The following is a 26,020-nucleotide window of genomic DNA, read 5'->3' on the forward strand; positions in this document are numbered from 1 at the left end:
CTCTAGAGTGCCGAGGTGCTCCGATGGGTAGCCTCCAGAAGGTGCTGCTGATTGGGTTAGCCCTCCAGAAGGTGCTCCTGATTGGGTTAGCCCTCAAGAAGATGCTGCTGATTGGGGTAGGCCTTCAGAAGGTGCTCCTGATTGGGTTAGCCCTCCAGAAGGTGCTGCAGATTGGGTTAGCCCTCCAGAAGGTGCTGCAGATTGGGTTAGCCCTCCAGAAGGTGCTGCAGATTGGCTTAGCCCTCCAGAAGGTGCTGCAGATTGGGTTAGCCCTCCAGAAGGTGCTGCTGATTGGGTTAGCACTCGAGAAGGTGCTGCTGATTGGGTTAGCCCTTAAGAAGGTGCTCCTGATTGGGTTAGCCCTCGAGAAGGTGCTCCTGATTGGGTTAGCCCTCGAGAAGGTGCTCCTGATTGGGTTAGCCCTCGAGAAGGTGCTCCTGATTGGGTTAGCCCTTGATCCAGGCCTAATTGGTAGCCTGCGGTCATCGCCACTCAGCCATGCTCTATGGGGGGTCCCGGGGGGGGGCAGGAGAATGGGACCTCCCTTCGGAGAGCGCTGCTTGTTTTTCCAGCCCTGTGAGGACTTGCCTGGATGTGCTTTGGCATGCACACAAGCTGGCAGAACACAGTGGTGTAAAGAAAATTTTTTTAAAAGCATGTGTGTGGTGCTTCAGGATGGAGGGGGCATGTGTGAGTGTGTGTCTGTGTATGTGTGGGGGGCATGTGTGTGTGAGTGTGTGTTTGGGGGGGTGTGTGAGTGTGTGTGTTGGGTGGGGGGTTAGTGTTATGGTCAGAGGTTGAATTTGACTGAAGAAGGACTGGCAGCGAGCCTGAGGACAGTTTTTCTTTCCCTCTGTAACCCAGGGCTGCACAGAAACGCGTCTCTCCGCTCGTGAATAAAGTTCTTTATGCAGAGAAGCCACATCGCTCGGTTACGTCACTTTGCAGCGATATAAATGACCGCACGGTATCACTGACGGATTACCACGCCTGCCCTGGAAGAGAGACAACCGCAAATCCTGGCAAATTAATCTTGACAGATATACTGCCTGTTTGTTAGTAATGTGTTTACTACAAGATATTAATCAAAGTAATGGCTTGTAGCCGCTCTCGTAATTGAAGGTTTGAAGACCTTGGCTGAGTGATTGACTGACAATCGCAAATGTTTTGTCCGTGTCACGTGCCAGTGAGAGGAATCTAGCTGTTGACAGTTCATAGTAGTTCATTTGTTTAGAACTCTGGGACTAAGTTTCCCTCACTCCAATTTTTAACTTCACCTTTAAAATAATACACCGGGTAGCCTTTCCCACCAATAAAAAAAAAAGACATATAAACGTAAGTGCATCGGAACCAGAGAGACGCACATGGAAGGATACACGTGAATTTTAATAAAAGTTAGACAGGCCTAAAGTTAAACGGCGTGAAATTTATTCAAACGAGCTGTTGGCCTGGTTTTGCGAGGTCTTGTGAAAACAGAGGTCTCCTCTGCATTTAACAGCCGACAGAGCCTTCGCTGAAAAACACCGACTCGCTCCTGAGAAACAACGTGCAGCGCTGGCAATTAAGGCCCTTTGCTCGTTTCCAGCATGGCAGACTGCTACTGTGTGCGGAGGAGGAGGAGGAGGAGGAGTGGAAGAGGAGGAGGCAGAAATTGGTTGCACAGAAGGGATTAACCTGTCTGCCTCTAGACTCTCCTCCCACAACACCAGACACCCCTGTTACCTAGCAACTTTGGCTGAGCAGTTTCTCCAAGCCTCTGAAACAATGAAGTCGTCAAGACGTGTTTTTTTCTCTTTTTTCCTTTTATTTTTCTCAACATCCTCCTCGAACCCGAAGGTGTGGCTGAAGCTCTTTTCTTCTCATATTCAGGATTACCCTTTCCTTCAGAAACGATGTCATCAGACCTCCGTTTCTTCTGTATGCTTCACCCTCCCACCCCCACCCCAGATTAAAAAAAAACAACAATTACACTTACAAATCCTAGTAAGAATAAACAAAACGGTAGCATAACGCTCCAAAATTCTCGAGATATAATATTTCAATGAGTGTTTGTTTTATGTCAGCATTTAAACACAGAGGATACGGTGTTATCTTTTGGTTAAAACGGGAGAAAGAAAATAACTTGCTTCAAAGGAGCATAAGAAATCGTAACGCACTTATAATATTTATGTCTATATGCACAGATATCCTCCCACACCCACACAATATCAAATTCAGTTATTACAGCTGTATCAATTTTGTACCAAGGGTCACAGAAGAGAGATATGTAAATCATATGATATGTATGCATGTGCGTGAGTATGTTGAAAAGCTAATTTAAAGCTCACTGGTTTGGGAAGACCAATGGTTTGAGGCCAGAGGAGCAGCTCTACATCTGCCTCAGTTCTGCCCTGAAGTGTGTGCCTTACAGTAACTGTCATGGCTGTTCCTTCGACCTAAAGCAAGTTAGTGTAGCTCCCTCCTAAGATCTGGCAATTCAAGTTTGTCCCCTGTAAAAATATGATATTTTAGAAACTATTTTCACTGCAACACGTCTTTGTCATCCAAAGCACTTGTATTCAATATTATTTATCTTGTTTTATTCAACGTTCTCAGGACTGGCCTTAAAGTAACACGATGCTGTTGTGTAAAACAGGGCAAGCTCTGCTGCTTACTGACAGCCTAGGCAGAGGGTAAGGTGGTGGTTCCAAAACTTTTTTTTAGTCACGCCCACTTTTGGTAATAGGACATTTTATTAACCCCCCCCCTAACCCTGTGCCTTTTCCCTTGAAACCTCACTGTGCCCCCTCCCCCCCTGTTGCCTCTCTACACCCCCCCCCCGCCCCCCATTTTGGGAACCAGCAGTATTAAGGGGAGTAGCCCCACAGTCAAGCTCCGAGCTGAACTCGATGGCAGTAAGTTCGCGAATGGGAAACGCATTCTCCGTCTCGGAGTGCACCTCCCCTCCTCACCTCCGCTCATAAGTTTCCTGCGCCTCCCTCCTCACCTCCGCTCACGAGTTTCCTGCACCTCCCCTCCTCACCTCCGCTCACGAGTTTCCTGCACCTCCCCTCCTCACCTCCGCTCACGAGTTTCCTGCGCCTCCCTCCTCACCTCCGCTCACGAGTTTCCTGCACCTCACCTCCGCCGCCAGTTCCTGCGCCTCCCCTCCTCACCTCTGCTCACGAGTTTCCTGCGCCCCCCTCACCTCCGCTCTGAGTTTCCTGCGCTCCCTCCTCACCTCGCCACGGTTTCCTGGCCTCCCTCCTCACCTCCGCTCACGAGTTTCCTGCGCCTCCCTCCTCACCTCCGCTCACGAGTTTCCTGCGCCTCCCTCCTCACCTCCGCTCGTGAGTTTCCTGCGCCTCCCCTCCTCACCTCCGAAGCCAGTTTCCTCCGCCTCCCTCCTCACCTCCGCTCGTGAGTTTCCTGCGCCTCCCCTCCTCACCTCCGCTCGCGGGTTTCCTGCGCCTTCCAAAAGCACTCATTTCAAACGGGAGGCGCTCTTTTCATGTGTGTGTGTGTTTTTTTTGGCCTTTTGTGTGCCAACCGACGGCGCTTTCTGAACTGCGTTAATGATGCCGAATATCCTGAGTCTGCAAGCAGGGGCAGGTCGGACAGAAAGGGCAGACAGAGGGAACACCAGTCCCCCCCCCCCCCCAAAAAAAAAAACAAGGGGAGGTTGGGCCCCCAACTACTCAAAAGCAAGAGGAAACAACACCCCGCCCCACCCAACCACTTTCTTCAGATCCAAACAGACTGTCATTACGTGCCAGAGACTACAAAGCGAAAGGACGCGGAGATGCACGCAAAGGATCATGGGAAACCGGTGGGCAGGAGTTGCAGGCACGAGGAGCACGTCTGACTTCCCGCGAAGCGCCACGTACCCCGAGAGCGCTCGCGACGCTTCCGCCCTCAGGGTGGCGGGAAATAAAGACCGCTGTCGTGCTGTGATGGGGACACTGTTCCGTGGGAGGTGCTCTCATGACGATGATGATGATGATGACACGCACCAGGTTTTTTCCACGAAGGGCCCCGTTAACGGCAGCCTCCTTTTTGCAAACAGGCATCTTCCCCCGTTTCTCTCGTGACATTTCCAATGCTCGTCTTAATTTTTTACTGCAATTATCATGTCACCATTCTGACAAGAGCCCTCACTACCACCCATCATGTAGGTTGGCCTCATACACAGCCTCTGAATGGGATTCGCCTCCACCTACTCCTTGGGTTCTAGGTAGCTTTCTTCTGACAGATTTCAGCTGAAAATGTGTGCTACATTGGCATACAAATGATGCTAAAACAGCCACCCTGGATAATACTTCATCCACTTTCAGAGTACTTTCCTCAGACCCTTAAATCACACTTCAGTCTCTGCATTTGATATATTCCACTTCTCTGGCCAATGACACCCATGTATACAGACATAAATAACTGAATGTATTTGTACTGCCATGGAGTGGAGACATGATCAGCTAGTCTTTATGACCAGGGCCAGGCCATATGGTCAATCACAGAATTTATGAGTGGATGCATTTAAGCATTACTTGTTTATGTTGTTGCTGCTGCTGTTTTTTATTTCTTCTTGATAATTCTGAATCCACTCATAAAATTATGCAGCACACATTAGAAAATACACACAGTTGTTGAAACTGGACCCAGTCATGTATTATTATATTAAGCACAGATTATTATTTATTTTTATTTTATTTTTATTTTTTTAGCAATCAAAGTATTTTGCATTTCATCACCTGCAATTGCATCAGTCCACTTCCAGCACGGCGGTACTCTTTGAGTGACAGCTAATGAAGGCTGAGTCAGATCTCGAACAAAAAAAAGTCCGCAGACACATCTTTAGGGGCTTGGTAGTGACATTCATTTATTGTCAGAGTCATTAAAGCATCAAGGCATACAATTCAGTGATGAAGATGGATGATTTTTTTTAACCGGGGGGAGATTACGGCTTTGTGGAGCGTGAAGGCCACCCGCAGCCATGCGCGCGCGCGCTCCATGGTAGCCTACCTGTCGGAGCTTCTCTAAAAGCGACAGGGGGGAAGAGACGCCTAATTAAGATTCAGCCCCACAGATAGTCGTTGAGGCTCGCGACAAATAAACGCTAATTATGTTTTCGAAAGACATCCCGCGCACGTTTATTTCACGGAACAATCGTTCGATTTCCTGTCGTTTCCTCAAAAAACGAAAACAGTGTATTATTAGTCTGTGCAAGTCAGATAATGAGCTAGCGACCTGCCTCAGCTATCACGCGACGTCAGTGGAGCTGAAAGACAGTCAAAACATCGGAGAGATTTCAATTCTGCCGTCCTGACTGACGGCGTCGTTCGCAGAAATTTCCGTCGGGTTGCTGTCTTTAAGTATTTAAAGGGTTTTGCGTGTCAAAGCCGTGAATAGACCAGAAGATGTCTGGCAGTTTTCTTCTCATCTTGTTTTCTTTTCCATCTTACTTTGTGGGGAGAACAAGCCACTTGCTTGTTTTTGAATTGTGTCCTCAATACACATATCGGTAGTGGTAGGCCGACATTAAGGGCATATACGTTTATGTTCCATAATACATACTGTAGATGAAGTACGCCAGTGTATATGCGAGAATAGTGGTACTTTAAAGGCAAAAGTTTATGTTCCATAATGCATACACTGTGTGCGCTCAGTTCATTTAGATAAAAGTTACGCCAGGGTTCGACCTCTTTGAAATGAACACTGTGAGAAAGACACTAGGGTTATCATTAGAATCATCCCTTCAAAAGAGTGATGCCACCGTCCAGAACGCTGTTTTATCTTCTCATAAATGGGTAAATAGAGTGCTATAAATAACGAATATAATTTGGGTAAATATACCTCGTCAGACTGTGTTTTACTCAACTGCAGTAACCACGTCGAAATAAACAGCTCTGTGATTGTTCACAGTCGCGTAGCATTTGTGGTCCACTAAATAAGTTCCAAAGGGGTTGATTGTGTATTTTGTGAGTATTTGAACACTTGGGTTTTTTAATTTTTTTAAACTTCAGTTAACTATAAACCACTAAACTGCTTGTCTTGATCAGTTTTGTAATTTTCTCTATTTACTTTTTTTTTTTTTTTAAACATACTGTCAGGATGTCAGCGGTTATAAGTTATGTACCATAAACAAGCAGATCGTGTCATCCCTCCAGTCCTCATTTTGGGGAATAATTATCGCTTTGAAAATAATCTTATATGCATGACGCTAATAGCGGAGCGCCGGTGCAGTTATTACAGCAGATGTTTTCCCGCACCTTTCATTGTAGCCTTTGATGCTACGCATTTGTGCAGGTGTCCAGCTCACCGTTTTCGCAGCGAAAATAAACAGCACTTTTGCGTTTCCTCGCGTATGACTAAAATCACCGGGGGTCAGTGCCATTTAAAACAAACAACAACAACACAAAAAGAGAGAGAGAGATCGCTGCCTGTAATCTGCCCCGCTCTGAAGTTACCCCAGTCCGTGTGTCGACGCTTCGGTTGTCTTTCGCGGTGTGATTCCTTGTTACTGTTTAGACTTTTGTTTTTTCTCTTGCTTTACCGATGGGTGTTGTTTTAGCGAGAGAACGATAATCGCTGACTGAAAGCGTCTCTTGGGAGGTCCTGCTACTTGAATCTGGAAGGTGTTTCCCCCGATTGTGTATTGTATCATGCAAGGACAGCCAGTGTTGGCATTAGGGACGATGCTGTGGATTGACGTGATAAGCAAAGTGTGGATAGAAGCTTACATGTCATGGTCTCACGGTTCCACGGTCGCGTTCGGCTCCAAACGTTTGCAGCTGCATTAACCACATCAATGCGCAGTAGCAACTTTGCGCCAGCATGTCTGTTTTCTCAGTAAATTCAGTCTTGATTTCCTTGATTCCTTGACACACACACACACACACACACACACCCACACACACACACACACACACACACACACACACCACTTTGGTCAAGCGGTAGCATTGTGCCCGAGTGTCTCTAGAACGTTTTTTTTTTCATCTAATAAACAGCATACCTTACTGGACATATTCATTAAATTACAAATGCTACCGTTCCTCGTCTGAATTTTTTTTTTTTTTTAAAGAATGGGAAAAGAGTCAACACATTTCAGTGGACTGTGTATTTCTGCCTGGTTCTCATGCGCACGCGTTTGAAGTTCTGGATGATATACGTTGTTTTTACTGCGCCTCTTGCTAAATCGGGCAATGGTATGCCGCTGGAAAAGGCCTTGTCTCTTTGAAAGCCGTACAGGCTGTGTCATGTCCAATGCAAATACTCTGTTGCTGGTCTTGTTGTAAGTATACAATTGAGGCCCACATACTCAGCTTATCCCCAATTTTCACATGCATCCCACAGGCTTACAGCCTACACCGCAGCGAAGTGGGAAAAGGCTGATTTGGGCCGAAACTTTGGAAAGTTTTGTGCGCATTTTTAGCTCTCCTGCCTAAAACCTCACGTTGCTTTGGCACGGCTTTACTGGCGTAATATGAAAAATGTATTTTAAATGCCAACTCATATTATTATATATTATTATATCATATTATTTTTTTAGTGAAATAATTTCCATACGTGCCCCTGTTCTTTGTGGCATTCTAATGGGACTCTGAACGCTTTTGCTCCGTCTGGCCGTGTGAGGTATGGAAACAATAGGGCGCGAGTGTTTGACAGGAATTTAGCAAAAGGGATCTCTGATGGAAAATTTCCTAAACCTGTACTCTGCTCTTACCCTCTGGCCTTGTCTGAAAGCTGTCCCTTCAGGCAGGTCCTTTCACATTCTCTCTGTGGCGCTGGAGGTATATACGTATGTAGATTATCCGCTTCCCGGGGGTGGTGGGGTGGGGCGGGGGTGGGGGAGTGGATGGAGGAAACAAGAGAAGCCCTTCTTCCAATTACTCCCCCGACATACAACATGCATGTGGACCCTTCATGGATATGTATGCAGAGGAGGACCGTAATTTCCCAGGGCGGAATGTTTCACTTTGCATCGTAAATGCCGCGTAAATGCGCGGCCACTCTCCGGATAAAAGAGCGCGACACAGCGGGAGCCGTGCGCGTGCTCTGCCCAGACACGAAAAATATGTACGGGCACAAACTATGTGCATGGTCTATTAATGCTGCATTCGATGTCATTGTGTGCATTGTGTGCTAGTATTCGATTGTGCGTTTTTTTTTTGTTTGTTTTGTTTGTTCATGATATACCATTATGTCACATTTCAATAGTAAGAATGCTCTCTAACAATGAGACAGGATATTAACTATTGATGCTTCAAAAGAGCCAGGTAATGGAAATTGTTTCTTCTCGTCTAGTGCGTAATTACCTGTTGGTACAACAGTATATGCAAGGTAAACCCACTCATTAGGAGCAGATGTATAGTGTGTGTGGGGGGGCGGTGGGGGGGGGGGGGGGGAGGACTGAATAGAACTCTCTGTTTTCACACCATCGTGTAATTACAGCCTAGCTCCTTCCACTCTTGTGTTGTCAGCGAGCTTTCTCATCCCGAAGTGAACTAAAGTTTGTTTAAGGGGCAAAATGAAAAATGCGTAAAGCTCCTCTGTTGTCAAATCACATCCCCCCAAGTGCTGTTCTGCTAAAAAAAAAAAAAAAAAAAAAGGGAAAAAAAAGAACCCTGGTGTTGATCCTCTTCAAGCAGCAAGCTTGTCTGCTGTTGACACAAGCGCTCATTTGGAAAGGGGCAGAGGAGGAGAGACAGAAGAAAAAGAGAGGAGAAAAAAGGAGAAACAGTAGGAGAGACAGAGGGGAGACAGGAGAGACAGAAGAAAAAGAGAGGAGAAAAAAGGAGAAACAGTAGGAGAGACAGACAGGAGACAGAGGAGAGGAGAGACAGAGGGGAGACAAGAAAAAGAGGAGAAACACAAGGCAGACAGAGGAGAAACAGAAGCAGAGACAGAGGGAGAGACAGACGGAAGACAGAGTGTGTGTGGGACAGGCAGAATCGTGAGAGCTTTGGCCGTGGGCTGTCTGCTAGGGCAGCCTCTCCAGGGCGGCGCGGGGGGGGGGGGGCTAACGTACCCCACCAGCAGGGCCCTGACGAGCTCTTCACGGGACCCACAGAGGAACACTCCAGGCCAGAGGAAGCTGTGTGCTTTAGTAGGAGTGCACTTTAGGAGCATACTTTAGCAGGAGCGTACTTTAGCGAGAGTGTACTTCAGCTCACAAACAGCTCTCGGCCGCATTTCTGGGCCCTTGTTCTGCGTCTGTGAGTGTCTGCAGGACTAAAACCCAATAATGTCTGTTAGACGAGGAAACTGTTTGACCTCATCCATCAAACCCCCTCACCACCCAATCCCCCACAGTCAGCCTCTCAATAAAAGAGCTGTACTTTCTGAGCCGTTTTGACTGTCTGGACAGGAGACCGTGAGAGAAGGGGGGAAGGGGGGGGCTGATATAATCACAGCAACCAGCCAGTTTCCGGAGGCATAACCTCACAAAGACATCATCTTAAAAAAAAAAAAAAAACATTCTCTCATTCTCTCCAGCAGACAAGATGGCCCCTGACAGTGACTGACAGCAGCTAACAAAGCAATGTCTGGAGACAAGACAAAAAAAAAAAAAGAGAGAGAGAGAGAGAGAGGGAGAGAGAGAGAGAAAAGTTTCCTGCACTCAAATGAGGGGAGGAGGGCCATTTTGAAGCAAAGGCTGTGTAGGAACCGGGGGCGCCTCGTTCTGCGGGGCGAGCGGGGAGGGAAAGATTTTGAGGCATTATGCAGAGACCCGGTGTGACATCAGAACAAAGCCAACCGCTGCAGCTTGTTAAAAAAAGCATTCTATTAGAGCCCCCATCCCCTGTGTCCTCCACCGTCCTCCCGTAAATTGGCTGGTGAACTCTGCCTCTCTCATGTATATGGATCGGAAATCCCCGTAGGAAAGGCCGGGCATGGTGTGGGTAACGAATGCAATTTGATATAGCGGTTTGCTCAAGTGGTGTTTTTTTTTTCTTTCTTTCTTCCCTTTTTATTTTAATCAACCAAAAAGGTTATTCAGACAACATGGGCGCGCAGACATCCAATGTCCACAATGTCCCCTTAAGCTTTTAGTATTTTTTATTGAGTGGTCAGCAATTAAGGGCAGTAACGAGTGTCTAATCACAGGAGTCTCATAATTGTGTGAAGCCATTCCTACTGTCTGATCTGAAATAAACTGCTGTTTAACAGCTGTTAAAGTGGTAACAGTAATTTATATTTATGGGGTTTTTTCTGACAAAAACAAACGCTGCTTTTGAATCAGTTTCTCAACTGGATCTCAGGATCTCAAATGGCTTTTAAATTATATATATATATATATATATATATATATATATATATATATATATATATATATATATATATATATATATATAAAGACCTTCTGGTTCCGGAAGCTGCTTAAGCTTTTTTGGCTACAGGGACCTTAGTGCCATGCACATGTTTGAAACTGACAAACTGCATGCAATGTTCTGACACTGAGTCCTCAAACTTTAAAGTGCCATTTAATTGCAAGGTCTTTCTGATTGCAGATTCCATAAAGCCAACCGAGGATGGACATGTTCCGGCAAGGTCCAATCATCACACGAGGAAAACACAGCCTTTGGCAGGTGCAGCACTGAACGGAAAAATGGCTGCTTTCATTTGACTCTTGAGAAGCAATTCCTTTAGTTTTACTCGTCACACTTTACAATAAGGGGGCGACATAGCTCAGGAGGTAAGACCGATTGTCTAGCAGTCGGAGGGTTGCCGGTTCATACCCCGCCCTGGGCATGTCGAAGTGTCCTTGAGCAAGACACCTAACCCCTAACTGCTCTGGCGAATGAGAGGCATCAATTGTAAAGCGCTTTGGATAAAAGCGCTATATAAATGCAGTCCATTTACCATTTACCATTTACAATAAGGTCACATGAATTGGCATTAACTAATGTAGGTGTTAACATGAATTAACGATGTACAGATTCATTAATTAAGCATGAAATTTAGTTAGTAGTTAACAAATACATGAGTATTTATACATTAGCAAAACATAGGATAAACTTAGGATAATTAGTCAACCATTTACAAATATACAAACAGTTTTTTTAATCCCAATATAAATTGACACCAACGAATGTAGTTGTTAACATGAATTAATGATGTAAAAATTCATTAATTAAGCATGAAATTTAGTTAGTAGTTAACAAATGCATGAGTATTTATGCATTAGCAAAACATAGGATAAACGTAGGATAATTAGTCAACCATTTACAAATATACAAACAGTTTTTTAAATCCCAATATAAATTGGCACCAACAAATGTAGTTGTTAACATGAATTAATGATGTACAAATTCATTAATTAAGCATGAAATTTAGTTAGTAGTTAACAAATGCATGAGTATTTATGCATTAGCAAAACATAGGATAAACTTAGGATAATTAGTCAACCATTTACAAATATACAAACAGTTTTTTAAATCTCACTATAAATTGGCACCAACAAATGTAGTTGTTAACATGAATTAATGATGTAAAAATACATTAACAAAGCTATACAGATTAAGTTTCCAGTAGTGAGTAGCTAAGAACTACATTAGTTAATACCAATGCATGTGACCTTGTTATAAGAGTTACCGTTTTGTTAATAGATATACAACTGTGTCTCAAATGCTCCACTAGTTTCCTATATAGTGGATTAACTAGACTGTCAGCCATTTGTTATAAATCGACTGAAACCCTAGTTAGTCCACTATATACGGAATGAGTGGATAAAATGGGACAGGGCCTAGGTCTGTGCTGGGGGTGTGGGCATTTCCTCTGTCTTTGTATTTCTGCACAGTTTGTAGGAGAGTGTGGAAAAGTATGGGATAGTATAGGAGAGTATGGGATGGTATAGGAGTGTATGGGGTAGTATATGACAATATGGGATGGTATAGGAGAGTATGGGATGGTATATGAGAGTATGGGGTAGTATAGGAGAGTATGGGATGGTATAGGCGAGTTTGAGGTAGTATAGGAGAGTATGGGATGGTATAGGAGAATATGGGATGGTATAGGAGAATATGGGATGGTATAGGAGAGTATGGGATAGTATGGCACTAAATCTTCTTTAGATATACTGGTCTGTTGAACATGGTTCTCACCCTGGTCACAAACTGGTCTTCGTTCACAGCCTATACTGATCACAGCCTGTGCTAACCTAAATCTAAAATAATCCCAAGTGAACATTTAATTTGGAGGAGCCATTATTCCCCAGGCACCGACACCGATCTGGAAACACAGTTGTGCGTAGCAGGCCTAGATTTTGAGGAGGCCACATAAGAAGTAATGATGTAATGCGGAGAGCCACCCGACCAATCACAGAACGGCATGCCGGAGACGTCCAGCCCAGGGCAGACCGCGGAGTCCAAGTTCACCGGAGACGCTGTGGACAATAGCCCTGCAACGTGAGAGGGGGGGCGACAGGGGTAATCTCTCCGGATGACAAGATGCAGATGGCTGGCCTTTGAGTGACAGGGCACTGGCCACGCTGAGATATTCAGGTTTTACCTGTCTCCGACACCTCAGACCCCAAGGGGGGAGAGCTTTTGTTTTGTTGCATTTTAAGAAACCCCCACCCACCCCCACCCCTGCACACACCCCATCAACCACACTGCTTAAACTCTCCCCCTCCCAGAAAATACACACCCATCCTCCACTTAAAACGTAGAACAAAAAAAGAGAGTCTGTGTATTCTCTGCGCAATCCGACTCAGCCCGAGACGTCTGAGACAGGTAAGTCTGAGCAGGTGAGTCTGTACACTGCAGTCCTGGTGATGGACAGGTGACCCCCGAGGGTCAGCAGACAAAATGGCATTACATCATGCCCAGAAAACACAGGGGGGAGAGTTGGGTGGGCGGGGGTGGGTGCGGGGGGAGATGGGTGCAGATTATGAGCTCATTAGTCCCAAAAAACATTTTTTACACTGCAGTTCAATGCTAATCAGACCATCCGTATGGTAGATTGTTTACTCGCAACTCACACAGAGCACACACTGTCTGCATGACAAACGTAGCATAAAGTTTTTGTCCATAAACATGAAATGGTATTAAAAATATATGGCTGGATTCGATCATTATTTTCCCTTAACTTTAACTCAAATTGCTTGTGGTCATTTTATTTTTCATATACACGGTTTGGTCGGTAAATTTAGGCAATTGCTGAACATGCGATACTGTTATTACACCACTTGTTTTAGATTGCGCACCAAATTTAAGGACAAATGTTTACTTAATTGCAGGTTTTTAGCAGCTATCGAGCTGACTCCCTTCCTTTCTCTGGAACAGCTCATTTGACACGAGATCCTCACACAATTAAAACATCAATTACTTGCTTTAAAACGCTCCAGATGTGTTGTGCTCCTCAAATTCTCCTTCCTCTAATTAAGTAATTATGGCATATTGCCCACAGCTGGAAGGGAAGAGGCCTTCACAAGAATCCTTTTGATTGAGGGAAGCTGGGTCATTTAGCAAATCCTACAATCCATTTGAGATAATAGTATTATTATTATTATTATTATTATTATTATTATTATTATTATTGTTGTTGTTGTTGTTATAATAAATCAACAAGGTGCACTGACTGACGTTTTTAAAATCGAAATAAAGCGTCTCCTCATCGCCCTCTGGTTCAGTTGGCCCGGGTTCCACCAGCAGAAGCCCCTCCCACTCACTCATGGTGTCATGTGAACGTAAGTTGCGCGCGCTCGGACGTGCCCTTCATCACACGCCACCGCGTCTGTGCGGATCAACACGCCACCACTTTCGCGGCTCCCCCGTAGGTTAGCGCCATATCACCGGCCCTCATTACATCTCGCGTGAGGGTAGCTTACCGCCACAAACCATGCAAGGGGGGGGGAGGGATGAACAATTCATGAAACATTCATTGCCCCGCTACATTTACACCCACTTTTCCTAATATGACGGGTGTCCTGTGACAAATAAATCTTTCAGAGTGGAAATGAAAGAGTGTGCCATTTTAAAAGGTTCTTTTATTTTAAAAAAATAAAAAAGGGAGTGTGGTTTACTTGATACAACAAGTAGAGTGATAAATGTGCATGAGAGAGTGAGAGAGAGAGAGAAAGAAAGAAAGAGAGAGAGAGTAATGATGGTGTGATCACAGGAACCTTTGTTACGATGACAGTCGTGGGAATTTGTAAAAGCCTGTGGACGAGTTTGTATAGACTGAGCACGTCAGTCCTGAATCACAGACACTAAAATACAGACTCGCCTGCTTTTTTTTTTGCTTTTTTTTTCAACTGCAAAAAAATGCAAAAAGAATGGGACAGAATGCGAGAGACAATCGAAGGGAGGCGCAGACGTGCGGGCGAGCGGGTTCCCCGCCAAGCCTTTTCCCAGGGGCCGGCCACGCCCGCGTTTCAGGCGCGGTGAACGCCGGCTAACCCCTTAACAGGAAGTTGTCACCGCGCCGAGTGACCGCGGGGCAAAACGGGGCCCGGGCGCCCCGGGGAGCGGCGCGGTCTCTCACCGTCGCCCCCGGAGACAACAAAGACAGACAGGAAGAACGCCGGCGCGGCGAACGCGGCTCGGCGGATATTAATGAGCGATGAAGCCGAACGACCTCAATACCGCTGCACCTGAGGGCAGCTCAGAGAGCATCGAGCGGGCGTGGCACAGGCCACACACGGCACAGTCATTTGGTCGCACAGGTATTTTCGCACAGGTGTGTGGCTACCTGCAATTGCACACTGTTTTGTTGCAATGCTGCTGTAAGCCTTATTTATGTAAGCGTGTTTGTGTGTGCATTTGCACAGGGCGGGCAGAGGCTAATCTAAGTTCACGTGTGACAGGCTGTCGTATTGTTTTATCACGACATCGTATTACAGTGGGAGGCCATTGCTGTTTTATTTCGGCTGGTCCTGAAGCACTCCCTTCCAGGTGAGTTTCTGTCCCAGTAAATTTTGTGTAGAGTAGAAAACACCCCCTTAGCTCAGGTGAAGACTCATCATGTGCACGCTGGTCTGGATTTAAAAAAAATAAAAAAGAACTCCTGGCAAGTATAATTAAAAAGAGGGTGGGGTCCATCCTCTCAGCTTGCTGCTGAAAGAGAACCTTTCCCTCCCTTTCAAAACAGCAGGAGGGGGGGTGGAGGTGTGGTTGGGGCATGGCGGTCACATGACACACCTGACTCATTCTTACGATCCCCGACTGCGTTTCACGTGCACTCCCTCGCCTTCTCCACATCCCCGTTTCCACGACGACGATCCTACACCGCATTTTGTACTGTCTCCCACCCTCCCGTGAAGTTTGTTTTGTTTCTGTTGCCCCCCTCTCCACCCCTTTATACCCCTACCCACTCACCCACGCACGCACCCATGCACCCACCCAAGACCCTTTGATGTGTGGGAAATATAGCTTTGCTAAATCCACCATTTCTACAGTAAGTCCCCCCCCCCATCCGCACCTTGATCGTATTAATGTGCTGAGATGGGCATCCCTCACTGGGTGGCACCGCCGCACCTCCTCTTCAGGCCAAGTCCCGTCAAGTCCAGGGAATCAAAGGCCAATGATGGAGATGCAGTGGAAGGTGGGGGGGTTGGGGGGGGGAATTAAAACGCACTCCGCGAAAAGTTCAACCGCTGTGTAACCCTCGCTGGCACACACACACACACACACACACTGCTGTCCGCCAGCGTCTCCCGTGCGCGCTCCTCGTGAACGCGCTCGGGACCGCGTGCGCCCCAGAGGCTGCTGGGAAAAAGGCCTGCTTACACAAGAGCCCTGGTTTGTCCCCTCCACGGTTTTAACACAACACACCTTCAGCCGCCCGCTCCTGGAACTTGGAACGCGCTCAAATCCATTCAGCGTGCGCTCACGGTGCACCCAGCAGGAGACGGCAAAGAGGGAGAGAAATTACCTTTGTGTCCACAGGTGATATAACAGAATCCCTTTGATACTGCCAGGACACGCACTGTTCAGACGCAGGTGTGTTCAGGTTGAGTATACTGTAGCGATAATAGCCCTGAACAGACACTGTTTAGAAAATTCTTGCCAAGGGCATAAATGGACTCAAGTCTTATTTGAATGCTGCTTTGCTGAAGTACAATAGAGCCTTTTTTTTAAAAACAAAAAAACAAACAGGATTTATTCTTGTTTAAATTCTGTTGAGATATTTTTGTACTTAGTAGTAATTAGAGAGAGACAGAAAGGTTCTTTCATTTTGGGTCAGTTGACACAATTCAATTATTTTTGAGAAAATTCCACTCTGCCAGGAGTGGATATATACATATAAGACCGCAATTTAAGAATTAAAATTCATTTTAACGTCATCTTTTTAACGTATTTAATTTGCTCACTTTACACACTCGAGCACAGGACTTTGCCGCGAGTTTGCCGAATGTATTTACATGTGCCGAGCGGTCCGGGCCTAGACTTGTTTCGGCTCTGGGGCTACGCCTCAGGAGAGCGGCCATAATGCCGAGGATTTGTCAGTTAGGAGACGCAGATCAACAGAGACTCAAATGGCCGGTTATCATTCCAGCCTGGGTTAGGGGATTGACTGAGGACACAAGCGCAGGTTGACAAATGTATATGGATCTTTATGGCGCACCGGCAAATTGGCTGTTTTCGTATATGTTGTTACACTTTGGGTATTTTATCACCATATATATATATATATATAGACCTCGAAAACAGACACCGCTGTTTAATAGTCACACAGTTAGGAGACAGAGGGATGAGAAAAAAACAAAAACACCAACCAGTTGCACAATTCCAGTCTGAATGAGGATTATGCGAGACTTACCTGAATCCATTCAATCCCCACTTACCCCGTCTATCTCCTCCTCTCTCTCTCTTCCTCTCTACCCCTCTCTCTCTCTTTCGCTCTCTATCTCCTCCTCTCTTTCTCTCTCTCGCTTTCTCTCTCCCCACTCTCTCTCTCTCTCACTCTCTCCCCCCTCTCTCTCCCTCTCTATCGCCCACTCTCCTCTCTCTCTCTCTCTCACTGTCTCTCACCTCTCTCTCTCTCTCTCGCTCTCTCCCTCTCTCTCTGCCTCCTCTGTTGCTTCACTCTGATGCCCACAGAAAGATGGCCTAACAGGCTAAATGAGGGCCTCTTAGCCCAGGGAATGTGCCTGGGACAGGGCAGAGTGAGTCGCAGGGTCACCAGATAAGACCCCTTCCCTCTCCCCCTGAATATTATTCCTGTTAGCCTTCACCTCAACTGCAACCTGCTCAACCCATTTTATTTGCTGTCTGCTACTTCACACCAGGCTGGCCAGTGGAGGATGGGCTCCCCCCATTAATTAAATTGAATTCATGAGGTCTGCTGGGACACAGGAACCAGCTATGTTCCCTCTCTCTAAAATAAAATAAATAATCCGATGTAGTGTAGTTTCCTGCCTCTCGCCCAACGCATGCTGGGATAGGCTCCAGTGCAATGGAGTTCTAGAACACACTGACTTAGAATGTTGAAAGGTTTGAAACATTCCGAAGCACCTCCTCTTCAAAGGGTTAAAAAAAAATAGTGACGTATACCGTGCGAATGCATGTGCTCAGTCACCATCCATAAATGCAGGGTTGACTGGAGAAAATGCTTCGGTCCTGATTCACCACTAAAGAGGGACTCCACTGGCTCGGCCGGCTGCGTCTGCCTGAAGGGTTGCCGACACCATCTCATCCCGTAGGACCTGGTGAACACCAGCATCCTCTTCACGCCTAAAGAGCTGCTTTGCTGCTCCATGGTGTTCCTGTTACAGTGATTATAACACACACCCCCCCCCACCCCAGACAGTGGTCAATAACCCGAGTCCAGCCTCAGACACATCAACAACTCGGCGGCCATTGTTCTCCTAATAAGCAGGGTGCGGCGGCTCTTTCTCGGTATTTTGCCCTTCTTTTCTGGAAACAGGTGAAATCACCTCCTTGCTCACGTCTAGTCACCGCTCATGACACTGCGCTCAGACATGAGGTGGCAGGGAGCCTCTTGCTGACAGCCTCTGGTTGACATAATTGAGGTGATGAAGCGCTTTTGTAATGAAGTCGCTCAAGCATGTAACAGCCCTGTTGTGAAGGATTACATATTATAATTTCTGCCAATTTTTTTTTGATTTGCATCTGATAACATTCAATATCCACAATCTGTCAATTAAAACTTTTAAAAGATATATACTGAGGCAAGTAAAAGCATTGCCTGTATGCTGCTTTTGTGCTTCCGAACAAATGCATTTAACCCTTTGAACAGTAGGTTTTTTTGGAATGTTTTTTTTTAAATTTTTTTCAAAATTCTAAGTCAGTGTTCCAGAACTCCACTGCTTTCAGTTAACCAGCAGTGATTGTGACATCACCATCAGAATGTTCAGCTGAGAACCACAATATTTATGGCTGCAGTGTGCGTGAGCGGTGGGAACATTCTGACCACTTGCACCATTTCGTTTCAGTGTTTAATCGGATTATTCTCTTCAGGTATTCTCTTCTCATCTTTCATTCCTCTTCCGTGCCACGCACCTGCACTGAAACCACGGACGTGCACATGCCTTTGTGCAGCCCCAGTCAGTCTGGGTTATGTCATTAGCCGACTATGACCGACAAAAGGCTTCTTCTTGGCAGGGTTAAGGGTTAGTTTAAGTCAATGGGGCTCTTAAAGCTATTGAACTAGCCCCTCCCTGTAAAAGGGACAGGCACCAACTGGCTATGCTGTCATCTGGAAGACCTCTGATAGACACCAGCTGTTCTGTAAGATAGTCAGTGGGACAGCCAAATCATGGGAGGGCACATAGTGTATCAGTATGCACGCTGACATACTGAAGTTTAAATCCTGAAGAAGAGTCTTCACTGACAAGTCATAAATAATTACCATTACCCTTGGTCAAAATATGTGTGTGTGTTTGTGTGTGTGTGTAGCTCAACAATCACTCAAAACATGTCAAAACAACACATCAATAGGATTTTTTTTACACCACAAAAATACATTATTTGTACAGTGGCAAAGGTCTAACTGAAAAACCTGTCTGACAGAATGAGCCACAGTGTATGCCTGAAATATTTTGTAAGGTATTTACATTCAGGGTTTCAGGTCAACTGTAGCATGATCCATCAGAGGATAGCTAGTAATACTACTGCAAAGCTATAAGCTGATTCATATTGCTTAACATCTATAAATCTCTCCTATGTAATTTAATTGTCAACACCTCCCCCTCACATATAAAAAAAACATTAATTCTCTTTAAAAGGTTAATTTCATCAGACAGCTGCAACTCAAAAACAATACAGGAGGCAGAAATGCATTGTAATCAGACATGGTTGGCGCTTCTACAGAGACACGCCATTCCATTCGAACCATTGTTTTACAGTCACTAATGTCTGAATATTAACCTTGATGCACAGAAGTGACATACATTAATAGTATCTGCTAATTAATCTGGGGCATATTCTTTTTATTGCTGAGTACAAATCTCAAGTATCTATGGTACCAGTACTTCACATGGTCCTATAATTCCTTCAGGATCATTACATAGAGTAAAAAAAACTCCATATGCATAGCCAAAACACACTTAAAAGTATTTATCATAATAGTAGTATTTTACTGTATAATATTATATGATACAACTGCAATATTAACTGCATAGTACTTCTTTCAGAACATTTTCTCACACATATCTTGAGAAACAACTTTCAGGAATGTTCTGGCAAAAAGCTCTTTCTCCGTAACAACACATAATTGTATCTTAATTACATCATAATAATGCTAAATTTCATGTTTCAAAATCCTGTCTGACAAATGTATGTTGAGAAAGCTTCAACAAAAATTAAAAAAATTAAAGAGGAATGACAGAACAACTGCAAAGCAAGAATGGAAGTAAATGTACAGGTCCATTAGAATGTTTCGTAATCATGAATCACTGACTTGCCACTAGTACCTTGAATTGAAATAAATTCCATAATTTTTAAAAACCAATTTAATAGTCCAATTCAAATGGGCATAGAGTCAGTCTGAGGATCAATGAGACAGTGTCGGTGTAAGATTGTTTCTATATGCAAAACAAACTACCTGTAAATAATAATAATAAATAATAATTACATGCAGTCATATCAGTTGCGCATTAAAATATTTTAAATGAAACTGCAGGCTCTGAAATGCATTGTATGTTTACAGTACTAGTTTTCTCAGTTCCAACAGAATGATGCTGTCAATTAAGAGAAATTGACAGTATGTCGACCGGGCATCAGGTGTCCAGAACGTAGACTCTCATGGTTTTGGCTGACACAGATAAAACTTTTATTTAAAATTTTTTCCCCCCATTTGTAGAACCACAATCTGTGGAACACAGAGAACTGGCTGGTCACTCCACAGCCGAATTTTATTTTATTTTAAAAAAATACCATGTCTATTATGTGCAGAGTTTTTGTCTTTTCTAACTGTTTTAATACCATTATTATTATTATTATTATTATTATTATTATTATTATTATTTAAGTGAGGAACTTGTGGGCCCAGTTGATCTGGGATGAAAGCTAATACTACGTAATACTGAACTGGGTTGTTGTTTACTTACCTTTAAACTTACCTGTTCTCAGGGAAAGTTTCTTAGCAGTGTCACATTAAAATACCAGGCACTATTCACAAAGCACAATACCTCATGATACAATCTAACTGGAAGGAATATAATTGATTTTTATTTTGGTTTACTGGTCCTATCTATTGATCCCAGGTGGGCTAATTCATCTCACTGGCAAAAAGTATTATTCTAACAGAAAGTATTGTTCGAAAAGTAAATACAAAGATTATATAAAGTATATAAAAGAAGATTAAACCACATTATAGTGCACAAAGAATACTGTGGGCCTGTCCTGGATTTTAAGCCAAACAATCAACAAAAAATAAAGAATGACATTATGCATACATATTATATAATACATTACATAACATTACATTCAACACTTTAATAAAAACAGATTTATAATAAATTATATTGCACAACCAAGTAGGAGAAATATGTCAAGAGAGATATTTCTTCAAACTCTTCTTTAAAAAAAAAAAACTTATTCTAAACCATTTCGGCGCTCACTTTAACATTGAGATAAACTTTTCGCAAAATATAAACTTTCAGGTTCAAAAAAACCCCAAGACCATCCACGGTACGCTATTAATATGTTTAAACTAAGTGCCGTGGATGTTTTTAAAATGTGAGCCTTGCGACAGATTTATTCTGTATATTTAATGATCTAATATCCACACAGAACCCCTTTGTGTGACAGACACTGCTGCCTTTCCCTAAGAGGACTTCCAAATATTAGGCTTTCTGTTCTGTAACCGTCCCTGACCAAAATAATCAGGGCAGAAACTACGAGCGGGCGCGAACGTTTGACACGCGTCACATTGCTTAAGTTACTCGCACCTCGTAGGGGCAGTCGTGATTACATTCTCTAATACATAGCAAAGCTCCTTCCAAATCCCAATACGGGGGTGCAAATGTGCCGCTGGTTCGGGGGGACGCCTGTCCCGCGTGCCCGTCATCGCGCAGCGATTGGATTTCATGACAAATTAACTCTCAGATTCTTTTCAGGAATAAACGCATCGCTCATAAATGCCGGGGCCGGTTGGAGACACTTAAACGCCATTAATCTTCCAGCCTACGGAGTCCGCTCAGCGCCATTCTTCTAATGCGTACACGCTGGAGCCAAGATATTAATGGAACCAGAGGTTTTTAAAAAAAGAAAAGGGGGGGCGAGGAGGGAGGAAAAGAGAAGAAAGAAACATCATATGCGTCGTGCAATACTGCCAAGATCCTTGCATTTTATAAATTGTGAGTTTTGAGAATTGAGTTTTTGGGGGGGCGGTAAAGAACATCTTTGATGTCACAGTATATCTTCCGGAGCTTCTTGGCCTCAGCCTCTTCACTCCCGGGTTCTGCTTAATGCAGCAGTGGATGTGTGATTTAAGGGCAGGCTTACGGAAACGGGGCCTTTATGTACTTCTGGGTCCTGCTGGGAGTGTTTTAGCAGCTTCCCCTTGCGTAGGTGACCCCGACTCTGGGGAAGAGGCGCTTGGCCGTGCGCGGTGAGGGCCCGTGTCCCGCTCTGACGTCCCGTCCAGGGAGCTGGGATCTCGTAAAATAACAGAGAGACAGCCTGGCCCAGCATGGAATGAAAGAAATCCATTACTTAATCATGCGCCATTTTCTGCAGATCCGTGGGGTTCTGTGTGTGTGTGTGCGTGCGCGCATATGTGTGTGTGCATGCTTGTATGAGTGTGTGTTTGCATGAGTGTTTGTTTGCATGTGTGTGCATACTTTTATGAGTGTGTGCTTGCACGAGTGTTTGGTTGCATGTGTGTATGTGTGTTTGTGTGCATGTGTGTGCATGCCTTTTATGATTGTGTGTTTGTATGCGTGTTTGCGTGCATGTGTGTGCATGCTTGTATGAGTGTGTGTTTGTATGCGTGTTTGTGTGCATGTGTGTGCATGCTTGTATGAGTGTGTGTTTGCATGAGTGTTTGTGTGCATGTGTGTGCTTGTGTGCGTTTGTGGTTACATGTGTCATAAATATGACTTCTGGTTTCTTCACGCCACAACGACATTCTCTAGTGTCATAAGTTCAATGTTACGTCTGACAAACTATGTGGTACTGTAAGTAGTAATATTTTCTATTATGATTCATGCTTCCTTAATGCCTGTAATTGTTTATATATTTTATAGGTGACGAATATGTTAATACTTGTCCGTGTCCACAATGGGGAAAAAATGCAGATCAATTTCTGAGAAAAAACAGAAGCGAGAAAACATATGAAATGGAAAAATGAGATTTACTGTAAATGGTGGGAGGAACTAAGCGGGGCCCGATGGCTGACTTCTCAGACGCCGTCAGAAGTCAGTGTCATCGGCGTGGAGCTAAGCTGAAGGCAGAGCCCTCCGGAGGGAAGAGAACTCTAAACAATACGAAAAGGTCATACGCCATTTTCTCCCCAGGATTTAGGTGGATTGGACCTGGGTCAAAACGAATCCCATCAGCTGAAGAGAGCGCCTCCCGCACTCGGCACACACAATTCGTGTACGGCAATTTGGGCAACACATGGAATTCCAATTATAATATAAATCCAGAGTGCAGGAGCGCAGCGCTGAGAGAATTCGCTTAACATATCGAATTCCACGGGCGCAGAAAAATGCATGGTTTTGCTATGCATGCCACTCTGCACATTTCACTAAAAATACACCTTAAAACCAGGGAAAAAAAACCTGTAACGCAAGCTGGTTTCTTTTTAATATCACCAGCAATTTATTCTTCCTATCTGTCAGCAGTGCCATCCATCTGTAACACGAAGACAATAATGAAGCCATCTGCCCCTCTCCTGGCAGCTGTTTCGTCTTGTCAAAGGAAACGACTCCTTTGCATGCGATGCGAACGGGCACCTCGCAAGCAGAAAGCGAGCTTTCATATTAAACAGGTAGCCCAAGCAATCAGCGGAGACGGCGCGGGGGGGGGGGGCATGAATTATTCCGCCTGTGTTTCCGAACAATGCTGAGATCTGCATACGCCAATGCAATTACCCCCAGCGCACCCCCCCCCGCCCTAACAGCTGCCAAAAAAAGAGTCAGACCTGTAAGACGAGACTCGAATCGCAAACCTGAAACTGCGCACCTTCGCGCAGGAGCATAACTTTCTGGAGAACGGCACGGCACATCGTTTGATTGTGGGTTTGCAAGAAAAGAAAAAAGAAGAAAAAAAGCAAGGCACTAACGCTGCTCGTCCATTTTTGCGTGTGTGTGTGTGTGTGTGTGTGTGTGTTTATGATGTGATTTATTCACCGGAAAAATGACAAGTCATGCGCCACAGGGGAGCCTCGTGCTGATTGGTGGGAGCCGGCGCTGTTGAACATCGCGGTTGACCTCTGTGAACCTCTTAGGGCGTGCTCTAGCGTTAAGATTTCGGGGTTGCGTAGTGGCGGTCTGTAAAGGGACGGCGGCGGAAGAAGGCCGGCGTCGGCGTCTGGCGGCGTTCCCGCGGGATGAACAGCCTCTCCTCCTCGCACCGCCGCCGGGATCGCTGCTCTCTTCTGCAGCTTCCGGCTCAAGTTACACGGCCCTCGCACGCGGCCATGGCATGATCCCCGGGCCACGCCCCTCCGTGTCTGGCATTCCACGGGCTGCGGTGGCACAGCGCCACTCATTTCTTCTTCTTCTTCTTTTTTTTTTTTTTTTTTTTTTTTAAACGACACCCTGTTGTGTCTGAGAACAAAAAAAAAAAAACCCGCCCTCCCCGCCTGCTTTTCTACCACACCGTTTATTGGCCGGCGCCTGACCCAGCCCTTCCGTTAGCGATCACAGAGGGGAGTCGTCACGGCTGTGACCTCATCGGTACAGGCGATCGGAACGAACGGGCAGAGTCAGAGCGTTTCACCACCGCCGACTGCCGCGCGCCGTTGGGTGCGTTTAAGTCTTCTGCTCTCTGGGGTGTATGCCCTTAGACTCCTGAGACACAGAAACAGGAAGGAGAGAGTGTGTGAGAGAATGAGTGAGAGAGAGAGAGAGAGAGGTGTAAAACAGAGAGAGGGAGAGAGAGAGGTGAAAAGCAGACAGAGTGAGAGAGAGGTGAAAAGCAGACAGAGTGAGAGAGAGAGAGAGAGAGAGGTGAAAAGCAGACAGAATGAGAGAGAGAGAGAGGGAGAGAGAGAGAGAGGTGTAAAGCAGAGAGAGTGAGAGAGAGAGAGAGAGAGAGAGGTGAAAAGCAGACAGTGAGAGGGAGAGAGAGAGGGAGAGAGGTGAAAAGCAGACAGAGTGAGGGAGAGAGAGAGAGAGAGAGAGAGAGAGAGGGGTGATTTATTAAAAACACTCCGGAGATGTGATGTATCAGGACGCGCAGGCAGAATTCTCTATGTTCCCAGAATCCTCGGTGCGTCGTCGGGAGAGGCCTTTTTCCACGGCAACCAGGAACGCCAGCTGTGTTTACCTAGCCTGTGAACTCTGGAGCACATCACACCGCAGGGCCCCCCGAACCTGCCGGGTGACCCCGAGCCACCGTCCCGCACAGCTGTGCTGGGCTCCACATCCTCCAGGCCCGGAGAAGCCAAAAACACCGGCTCACACACGCAACTCACACACGCAGCTCACACACACCGGCTCACACACGCAACTCACACACGCAAGTGTTCATCTAAAAACAAGCTGCACATGGCATAACAAGGCAATATCCCAGCTACATGTCCTTCCATTTATATATTATATATTACATCTATATAACATAGGAGGTGGATGGGAATGCTGCAGTCAGGGAATGGAAATGCAGCAGTAAGTGAATGGGAATGCTGGAGAAAGGGAATGGGAATACTGCAGAAGGGGAATGGGAATGCTGCAGTAGGGGAATGGGAATGCTGCAGTAGGGGAATGGGAATGCTGCAGTAGGGAAATTGGAATGCTGCAGAAGGGGAATGGGAATGGTGGAGTAGAGGAATGGGAATGCTGCAGTAGGAAAATTGGAATACTGCAGAAGGGGAATGGGAATGCTGCAGTCAGGGAATGGGAATGTAGCAGTAAGTGAATGGGAATGCTGGAGAAAGGGAATGGGAATACTGCAGAAGGGGAATGGGAATGCTGCAGTAGGGGAATGGGAATGCTGCAGAAGGGGAATAGGAATGCTGCAGTCAGGGAATGGGAATGCAGCAGTAAGTGAATGGGAATGCTGGAGAACGGGAATGGGAATACTGCAGAAGGGGAATGGGAATGCTGCAGTAGGGAAATGGGAATGCTGCAGAAGGGGAATGGGAATGCTGCAGTAGGGGAATGGAATGCTGCAGTAGTGAAATTGGAATGCTGCAGAAGGGGAATGGGAATGCTGCAGTAGAGGAATGGGAATGCTGCAGTAGGGAAATTGGAATACTGCAGAAGGGGAATGGGAATGCTGCAGTAGGGAAATTGGAATGATGCAGAAGGGGAAGTCTGCAGCACTATGACAGGGGAAACCACAGAGCACTCTAATCCCCTGATCTGACCTTCAGTAATCAGTCCTGGGGTTTTGCACAGACAGAGACACCCTGCACTGCGCTGATCAAAGCCTGTCAGACCGGAGAGGAGCCACTTTGGCCTGAA

The 26,020-nt window shown here is 45.5% G+C and overlaps 1 long non-coding RNA gene across 1 annotated transcript in view; it reads right to left on the minus strand.

The window, feature by feature from the left end:
* Positions 1-19,360: 19,360 nt before the first annotated feature.
* Positions 19,361-26,020, minus strand: part of LOC135262678 (uncharacterized) — a 28,702-nt gene continuing 22,042 nt past the window's right edge. Inside the window, exon 2 of the long non-coding RNA XR_010332273.1 lies at positions 19,361-24,406. This is a non-coding gene — a long non-coding RNA (uncharacterized LOC135262678). The remainder of the gene's footprint in view (positions 24,407-26,020) is intronic.

This window comes from Anguilla rostrata, chromosome 9 (genome assembly GCF_018555375.3).
Source record: "Anguilla rostrata isolate EN2019 chromosome 9, ASM1855537v3, whole genome shotgun sequence".
Lineage (NCBI taxonomy): Eukaryota > Metazoa > Chordata > Actinopteri > Anguilliformes > Anguillidae > Anguilla > Anguilla rostrata.